The sequence below is a fragment of the Labrus bergylta genome, chromosome 15 (assembly GCF_963930695.1).
Source record: "Labrus bergylta chromosome 15, fLabBer1.1, whole genome shotgun sequence".
NCBI classification, from domain to species: Eukaryota; Metazoa; Chordata; class Actinopteri; order Labriformes; family Labridae; genus Labrus; species Labrus bergylta.
In genome coordinates, this window is record NC_089209.1 from 23,353,013 (window position 1) to 23,362,707 (window position 9,695).

Below are 9,695 nucleotides of genomic sequence, written 5' to 3' on the forward strand. Positions count from 1 at the left end.
CGGCTACAGTAGAATGCTGATGTTTCTTCACTGCTCCAACAACAATAGAGCTGAAACTGTGAAAGCCCTCTTTACTGCAGCTGTGTGACTGTGTGACAGTTTGGCAGACCACTGCACATCAGGACTGATCACGGAGGAGAGAACGTTCAGATTTGGGAGGAGACGCAAGCAACCAGGGGTGAAGGCTCTGTCTTACTTGGAAGCTCTGTACACAACCAAAGAATTGAACGTTTCAACCGAGACTTGAACAGAAACTGCAGCCATGTTTATGCATTTATTTTTTATGACCTGGAATCCCAGGGTATCCTGGACTTACAAAATGCAACAGACATATTTTAAAGTCTTCATTATGTATTTCTACCCAGAATCAACCGCACTTTGGAGGTATTCAAAGCTGGATTTAACCATCACTCCATTTCATCTGAAGGAAATAGAACTCCAGTTCAACTTTTTACAGTGGACAATCATTTGCTTCAGCTTCACAATGCAGAACTCCAGACAGCAGAGGATGTTGCTTCTTCCTCACCTCACTCCCAAAGTGGGTTTCTCCCATGAAATGACACAGATTTGCGAGAACATTCCACTATTAATGCTCTGGAAAATGACGGTAATAATGGCAAAACATTGTTTCAGAGAACACAGTTTATTTTCAACAAACTTGTAAGTGAGTGAACTCAATGCATAAGGCACAACTTAATACCAGTTACCTTTAAAAGCAGAATTATGTGCAAAAAAAATAAATAAAGCAATACTGTCAAAGTACTATTCAATGATGCTTATCAAATAGAGGTATGCTTGTATTGCTTTAAGACTGCAGTAATTAAAATGTGTTCCTGTTATGGAACGGAAGCCTCTTGCCAATGTTAAGATGTAACAAATCATCAAATAATAACAAATAATCTCAAATTAATAGAGATGCCCAGGTTGGGAAATAAGGCAGAAATTTATGTTCTTGCCAATGTTAAGATGTAACAAATCATCAAATAATAACAAATAATCTCAAATTAATAGAGATGCCCAGGTTGGGAAATAAGGCAGAAATTTATGTTTGAAATAACAATTTAGCTGTTAGGCAATTCTGATGTTTGTGTCAAGACCTATTTTGGTGTCAGACTCACAATGCCAGTGTTATCTCTCGTGTTCGAAATGAAAACAAGTCTGAGTTTGTTCAACAGGTGACTTTATCTGCCCAAAAAATAACATCTTCTCTGAATCAGTATTTAGAAGATGTCAGCAATAAATTGATTTGGCACATTATTTGACGATGTCTGTCAGCAGGGCTAATATCTTCCAAAACAGATGATGAACTGATGCATCCCTACAAATGAATCATTTTTTTGTTATTTAGATAACAAGTAACTGAAAGGTAGGGTCGGTAATTTTCCCCAGATCCACTTTTTAAGATGTTGGTTGAAATTGTCTTTAGGTCCTGACAGAAATTAATAACTTGTGCTCTGAAAAATGAACAAAGTAAATCTGTCATCTGTAGCAGTCGTAAGCCTGTAAAAACCTCGACCAATGTCTGCCACAATGTGCTTTCTGTAAGTTTTTCCTAACTTTGTGTTTTATTATCGATTTCATACCACAAGAAATAAGCTGTGGCAGGATGTGACATGAAAAGGAATAAATCCTCAATTAATTACAAAGTTTGGTTTGTGTGTATCTCATACTTTTGAAATTCTTACAAGGGCATTTATCACCTTTTTGTAAGCTGCTTCTTTACTCCAGCACATTTATAGACAAAACATGTCAGCTATTAAACAAATTACAGTAGGAATACAAACTTAACTTCTGAACATTTGAGTAACAACCTTAGTTGGTCAACTGTGCTTCACATAGTTTATGTTTGACTTAAATTTGCTGATGCATTTCTGTGCATTACACCTCTAAGGGTATTGTAACATTTGCTTAGATGGTGCTGAATAAAGATCCATTCATTAGAGCGACCAGGAAGCAGTAGTTAAATTCATCATCAGCCAATGTGGTCGTGTTCACAAAAAGCTTAAGCTCATTTGTCCGTGTGTGCAATGGGAAGATTTTTGCTGTCATCATGAACGAATGTTAATTTAGGAGTTGGATGAAAAACCGATTGCAGGGATCTTGCCACTTGCCGTAGCAAAAACCAGGATGTGACCAGGTCTCAAAGCCGTCAGGAATGCCTCCTCGTCCTTGGTTAGATTCCTGTCTCCAAATGTGTCTTTCAGCTCTATCTAAAAAGCAAAGGTAAAATAATGTTGACTTAATATCTGGTGAGAAATTAACTTTATTTGATGCTAAAACGGAAATGGTGTACATAGAGATAAGTAGTTTTGTCAGTTGTGAGCAATCATACAACTATGCTTTTGTGTTTGTGACATAGAAACATAATATCAGCACAATTGTACCTACTTTCGACACAGGAGAAATTCCCAGAATTTTACCACTATCAACTGCTCCTTAGCTTTCCTGTTGCTCCCCTGGAACAGAGTAGGTTGGTTTGAGAAGACCAGCAATAAAGTTGGCTCCAAGATCTTGGTCCTCCCCTGGTATGTCAAGCAATACACGCAGGATGGGGTTCTCTCTCAAGAGTGATAATACCTAAAAGGAAATGAAATACCATTTGAGACAACGCCATTTAAATGTGTATTTCTTGTTAAATATTTTTTTCTCCTACAAGATTTTTTAAACATATGACAGTAAAAGTGGTCATGCTAAAGTAATTGTAAAGATGGGAGACAAATTACAGAAAAAAATTAAATGCAATTAGTTTGACAAGTATGAAAATTAAAATGCTTTAAAAATTCAGTCACGACATCTTAACCTAGCTGTGAACCTGAAAAGTTTGGACAAACATGTAAGACATTGCTCTCAACTACAATCACTCACAGCATATAATACAAACTTTGATCTCCTAATGTAGTTTGTCTGTGATGATATGCAATGCTGTATGCCCCGAGTAAATGTGTGAAATTCAGTTGAAAGAGGTTCATCCCTCCAACAGAGTTCCACAGACTTCGCAAGAACACTGGAGCTGTTCTTAAGGCATGTGGAGACTTCATACTAAACACTTTACATTGGTTTTTCCTTTCATTTGACACCCATCTGCACAAATTTCTTTAAGTTAATTTGTAAATGTATTAGAGCTAGTTAATAAAAAAATGTCAGAACAACTATGATGTAAATCTTACTCCATAGTTGGACAAGCCATCTATGAGTTGATCTAGACAGCTATGCCGTTGCAGAAGGGCATGGAATAGAGCTGCATTTCTCAAACACATCTCTGTTGGACATGGTGACTGTGAGTGGAAGACTTCAACTTCAAATCTCCACGAGTCACAGCAGCTGACTGCTTTCCCCAAATCCTCTTGCGTGGTTGCATTTTTAACCTGCAATACTTTAGTAATCCCCTTTATAAAAAAAAGTGTTTTGGGATTTAACCTGAAAAAACTAAACATTGGCTGACAATGCATTCCACAAATGTGAAAAACTCTGAAAATAAACAAATCTAATCAAGTTTCTATTGCTGTACTCCACCTGATACATTTTAAACTCAAATTACCATGACCTTATATAAGGGGGAAAATGTTAAAAGTCATAGAGAGTCATGGAGAGTGACAGTGGATAGAGTAATTGATTTGAGAGTATCATTCACATTATTTCAAACTGGTTTCATAAAGGCCATTGTGCGTTTCTGTAACACATGCAAGTAGGAAGTATGATCTTGTGTTCAACTCTGGCCACCCTTCCATTAGTGTGTTGTCACTCAATCTGTTGAGTGACAACACACCACTTTGTTGCATACATAAATTAAAAAGCATGCTACACCATTATGTATTTCACTGGCCACTTAACCATTAAAGTGAAAGATGAACATGTGTTTTGCAAAAAGGCAACACAATGTGCAATATGTAGAGTATTACAAAAATAGTCTTAAGTGAAGCATTGCAAATCACCTTTTTCAGGTTATCCCTTAACTTAGGGTCACCTATGTCACCAGGTGTGACGTGTACTTGGAGGATGTCCCCAGACACAATGTAGTTCACTACATGCCGGGACAGAAACGCAGGTGGTTCACCCCCTTGCACTATTACTGTTGACATCATTCTGCCAATTGTTCGATAAACTCCGTTCTGCAAGTGGAGGATGTTTAATCTTGGTGCGCATCCATTTGGGGTGCCTGTAAGATGACATGAGATACAAAACATTTTGAGTCGTGTGAAGTAGCAGTCCAACCCAACATCTGTGACCAGGTAACTTCAGAGTAAATATTCATCTTCAACACACATTGACATTTAAAATGAGCTTAAGTGTATATAAGGTGCCCAACAGTGGAAAAATACATTAGAAATATGAAAATGGAATTTATAATATAAGAATTAAGTTTACCATAAATGCGTATTCCACGCCGAGATTCAGGCCTACAATATGGTTAACTTACCTTCAAAAGCTCCGCTGTCCTGCAAAATAGCCTTCACCAGTAAACGGAAAAACTCTCGTCTGGGCCCTCCGAAGTCAGCAGCATCTTCCTCAGCATCATGCTCATAAGCTGGCAAATATGACGTAGAGCATGTCACAGCTTTCTGCAAACCTTTGTCTCTTATACTGACGCAAAGCTGTGGTCCAGACATTTGTTCGACTGATACAGATTTGTCTTGTTCCTGATGTAGTAACTCTATCACTATGAGCTTTTAGAAGGCCTGCTATTTCTTCTTTGCTCAGCATCTCAGAGGACCTATAATAAAGAAGAGAATAACAAATACAAACACTATGAGCTTTGTACACTTGCATGTAAAATCATCTTAGGTGGAAGGTGTTATAAATAAAATTAAGTACTGGTGGCATTTTGAATTGAACAAGGGGCATAGGTATAAATCAGCTAAATGTAAATGATAAAACTTGATGATTTGTAACAGATTTTTTCTGACAGTCCTCTTCCAGAATATCCCAATGTTCACAAAAGTCTTTTTCCGCAACAGCACCATCACGAAGCTCTGCCTTCATTACATCTTTATACATTAGATTTAGAAAAATCGTAATACTGGTGTCCCAGTCTGTGAATTTACAGTGTTAGGGCGTTGTGTGCATGCACATAAACACAGCACTGTTTGACTTTGCTTGATCACATTTTCGCCCCTGTAATGCTTCCATCACCTCATTCAATGTTGGTACAGAGGTGGAGTTACTTCTTCCCTCCATTACGCCCTGTGACATCCAAAGTGTAGGTGACACCACTGGGGGGTAAATTTCACGCCTTGAATTGGCGGTCTGAATAGGGCTACTGATTAAATCTTACCTTAAAACATGAACAGCACTAGGCCTATCAGACTCTTACAGGAGACTACACTGAATTGCCTCTTCAAAAGCGTCATCTTCCTCCAGATAAATAGGGCTGAGCAAAGAAGAGGCAAAAGGGGACAGTAGAAAGTTAGGGTGACAGAAAGTAAAAAATCTTATTTGATTGGTGAAATAAACATGAGAAGGTTAAAGTGGCAAAAGTGTAAATCAACGGCATGTTGTCAACCTCAAGACTCACAAATTAATGACGGTTAATTCTAAATCACTGTTATAGATACATAGTATAAATAGACCAACATTTGCACTGCCTTATTTCTATTAACTTGACACAATATCTTAGACAAATTCTGCCAAATTATATGGAATCAAGTGTCCCAAGTCTTCTGCCTGTCCCTCATTTTCACTCTCTGGAGTGCTGCCCCTTGTCTCATGATGTCTGGCCTCACTTGCCATGGGTGATGAAGTCACTGTATGATGCACTGCATGAGAAAATATTTTCATAGTCATATTTACCTCATCTACTAAATGTATCCTAAGTGCAACTTAATCTTAGTCGATCTTTTAAGTATTTTTCTTTAAACATCAAAAAATAATTTGGATTAAAAAAAGACCAATGAGAAGAGCTGTTGTTGAAGTGCTTCTTCTCAATTGTGTCCAGTAGTAAACTATCACTCAACCTTCCTCAACAAAGAAAAGCTGCAAAATACCAAAGACAAGACAGCCGAGAAAACACTGATATCTCAATAACTCTGAAATACCATACAGCCCATTAAAAACATCAATGAAATAAATGTTTTAACCAACTTCTCCCTTGATGCAATGCAATGTCTTGCTGTGTGCCACCGAGGCCTTCCTTCTCTTCAGGTTCAGGAAAGCAACAACAAAACTGTTTAGAGCCACAACAGGCTTCCTAACCTAAATAAGACACTGAAAAGGATTAACTAAACCACTGCTGCCAAGCAGCTGACTCAAAACCAAAATTGTCCAGGAGACCCAGAAAACACGAAACAAAAAGCAAAGGCTGCCAGGGAGACCTTTGATAACACAAAAGACTAGAGTAGACACGAAACTATCCAGCACCTTAAGTTAAACACTGGGAGACCGGCAATGGAAATCTCATGTAGAAAGTTCTTGGTTGGTGTTTATACGTAGATAAACACAACCACTCAAGAAACCACAGGGAGAACCTCTCACTACCTCTGAAGGTGAGATAATGAATCAGCACAGAGCACTGGAGACTCAGGGTATATGAAATCTCCCCACACCTTGGCTTAATCAAAGCCAGTCAGTGCCACACACACCTGATTGCAATGAGTTGATTTTCTCACCACTCTCACTGAGCAGAAAGAGGGAGTGCCCTCACATATTTGATGAAAAATGGTGCAGTTTGGATTTTACAAAACATGCAATGAAGAAAGAAACAGATAAAAATTAACATGTAGAGAATCACTGCTCTAAAGCATCAGAGACAATACACATATACACACTTGTGCCTTACCACAAAAACTAAACTATGACTTAATGTAAACCGTTGAGAGTATCTAGTTACCCTAATCTGAATTTTGTGGGCAGCACCAACATGCAACTCATGAACTGTGATAGTCAAAGCCCTGCAGTGTGAAAATAACTGGTGACTGAGCTTTCCATATATTGAGAAAAAAAACCTTATAACCATGCCAATAAAAAACATTTACATTTATTAAACCCACCTCTCCTTCTCTTGCAGACTGGGCTTTCAAAGTCACTATCAGAGAGTTCCTCAGGTTCCTCCTTGGTGAGGGGGTGTTAATATATATTGAGAAAGAGGGAACGAGAGAAAAATCAAGTGACATATACAGTAGAGTTAAATATTGAAATGTGTGTACCATAATGTAAGATGCTTGTCTTTACCTGTGCAGGTTTCTGAATTCTTGCCATTATATAAAGACAAGAGGATGAAGAAATTGATGCAACTTCTTTACCACCCCACAAAAAATTGCTGGAGACATTTGGTTTCATCAGTCTTTTAGATCCCTGGATTGTACTTAAATACTCAAATGGGAATGACTGGCCCACGGACAATGCAAATGTTCTTCTGAAAATGTCTGTAATTTCTTCCCTGAGTTGTGTTTCAGACCAGTCCGATGTAAAGGAGATCTTCCCAACAAGGCCACCCCTTGCCAATTTTGCTCTTGAGTCTCCTCTGGGTATGCAGAACATAGATGCTGAAGACACAGGAAAACACACAACATCCCTCGTGTAGAGTCTGCAGACATTGTTTCTCCTAACAAACGTTGGCGAGTGGCTTGTCTTTGAGGAACTGATGGAAGGGGAACCTGAAATGAAGAAATATTACAAACACATACTGACAACCTTGCATTACAAGAGGTCCACAAGAATGGTTTTTGTTCATATTTCCAAAAAATATGGATGCAGACCAATTGATACGATTATCTACACATGAATTCTCACTGGTATTGCTGGCAGCAAAAAGGTCACTTGAGCAACATCTCTCACAAATTCTTATATTAGGTGGTTCAACCTTTTTTCTTTAAAACCAGCACTGATCTAAACACTGCACAGTGAAGTGCAGTACTGATGTGGATGAGTTGTTTGTGCCCTGAGGAGTTTTAATTAAATTGATTGGTATTATCATGTTATCTCATACCTTGATGATAATAAGAATAAAGTTGATATACCACACATATTAAAACAACAACAACATCTGTATGACTGGCGTATAATAGCGTACCAAGCGGTGTGTTGACAAGGTGGAGGATGTGGCTGGTCCAGGTGCCGTGCTGCTGGCGCCCTAAGGAGACATGACGTTAATTGCTGATTGCGTTAACTCCATTAATAAAACCATTTTCATTTTAATAGCCCATCATGTGAATCAGCTACCCAACGCAAAAACGAAGTAAATAGGCTTGAGCATGAAGTAGCCTATGTTGATCGTTAACTAGGCTACATAAAAAGGTAACAACACCAAACACAGTAGGCTAAATCAGCCGTTAGAAAAGAAACGTACCAAGTGCTGTGATGGCGCTGTGGAAGATCCTGTGGCCGACACCGAAGAAGTAGTGCTTTGAAAACCCTGAAATGCGGCCAAAACGGCCCTTCCAATATTCTTCTAGTTTCGTTTCGGTACTTGCAGCGCGTTAGATGTTAATGCAGATGTGTTGCCTTCTTGCAGCCTGTTTGATGTTAATGCAGATGTGTTGCCTTCTTGCAGCCTGTTTGATGTTAATGCAGATGTTTTGCCTTCTTGCAGCCTGTTTGATGTCAGCGCATTGTCCAATGGACGAACTCGGCGGTGTAGACCTCTGCTGGACGTCTTCCATTGTTACCTTTTGTTGACCCTGTGACGTTCTTCTTCTTTTCTGAATTTATTGGCAGGCTACAATGTGTCACCACTTGGTGGACACAGGGCTTTTGAGGTTGACCTCCTCTCCTCCTGGACACTCACTCTGACTGCTAATTTCCACCAGATGCTTGGTCGGTCTATCTCGGCTCCTCCACGGCAGCATAGCTGATATTTTTTTACTTTAGTCAATGTGTGTGCTTCCACTGGCTGCGCAGCGCTGTGTCTCAGCTCCTACAGCCCAGGGTCCTCTGCAGCAGATACACAAGGCTTCAATTTGTGCTGGATGCCAGAGTATGGTACATCAATTTGCCACAGAGCTGATCCAGCGGGACAGGAAGTCAGACACCAAAACAACATTAAAACATCCAATTTATTTTCAAAGTAAAACACTGTTTTACGGTTTGGAACAATGACCTTATGTGTGTTTGTTGTTGCGTTCATACGGGTTTTATACCACATACACCGTATTATCTGTAGCTGTCTATAATTACTTTGGGAACTCCTTGGTCTAATGACTACAGTTCTCTGGCGGTGCTGGTCCGCATTGCGCACTGAAAACACAGAGCTGATATGCAACACACACATACTGTATCTGGTGGAAGTTCTGGATGATACTCTCCCATCCACCAGGAGGCTTCGGTCCAAATGCTTTAAGAGTATACAAACTCCTGACAGACAGCCTCAAAACTGTCTGTAATAAAACCTTACGTCCAGAAAATGCTCTTGTTTTAGTCACCGACAGACTCAGATTGTTATTCTGAGAGCTGCAGGAATAGACCAGAAACAGCTGTTATATCATTATCTTCAAAGCCACCAAACTCTATTGAAAAAACAACAGCAATTTTACCAGGTAGAGGCTGCTGCTGCCCTGACTTGTTATTCTGCTGGGAAAATGAGTGCTGATATTTTTATACTCGATACCTCCTGAGCTTTAAAAGTGATTCATGACAGTTTCTACAATATTAAGCAGGGGAGGAGAGGATTTACAGAGTATGTTTTACTCTTTATTTAAATTTAGCACAAAAGAACTTTAGATAAAAATATAAGAAGAGGAACTGACTAGGATCAGTGAATGAAG

The 9,695-nt window shown here is 39.1% G+C and overlaps 1 long non-coding RNA gene across 2 annotated transcripts; it reads right to left on the reverse strand.

Annotated features, from left to right (window-relative positions):
• Positions 1-252: 252 nt before the first annotated feature.
• Positions 253-8,853, reverse strand: LOC114921310 (uncharacterized). Of its 2 annotated transcripts, XR_010668812.1 has the most exons (9): positions 8,282-8,853; positions 8,006-8,065; positions 7,165-7,589; positions 6,984-7,044; positions 5,273-5,368; positions 4,418-4,711; positions 3,933-4,156; positions 2,389-2,577; positions 253-2,210 (listed from the first exon to the last, which is right to left on the reverse strand). It is a non-coding gene; the product is annotated as an uncharacterized lncRNA (long non-coding RNA). The 2 variants fall into 2 exon arrangements; XR_003809610.2 differs by lacking the exons at positions 6,984-7,044; positions 7,165-7,589; positions 8,006-8,065; positions 8,282-8,853 and adding an exon at positions 6,355-6,497 and having other exon boundaries at positions 255-2,210.
• Positions 8,854-9,695: the final 842 nt, after the last annotated feature.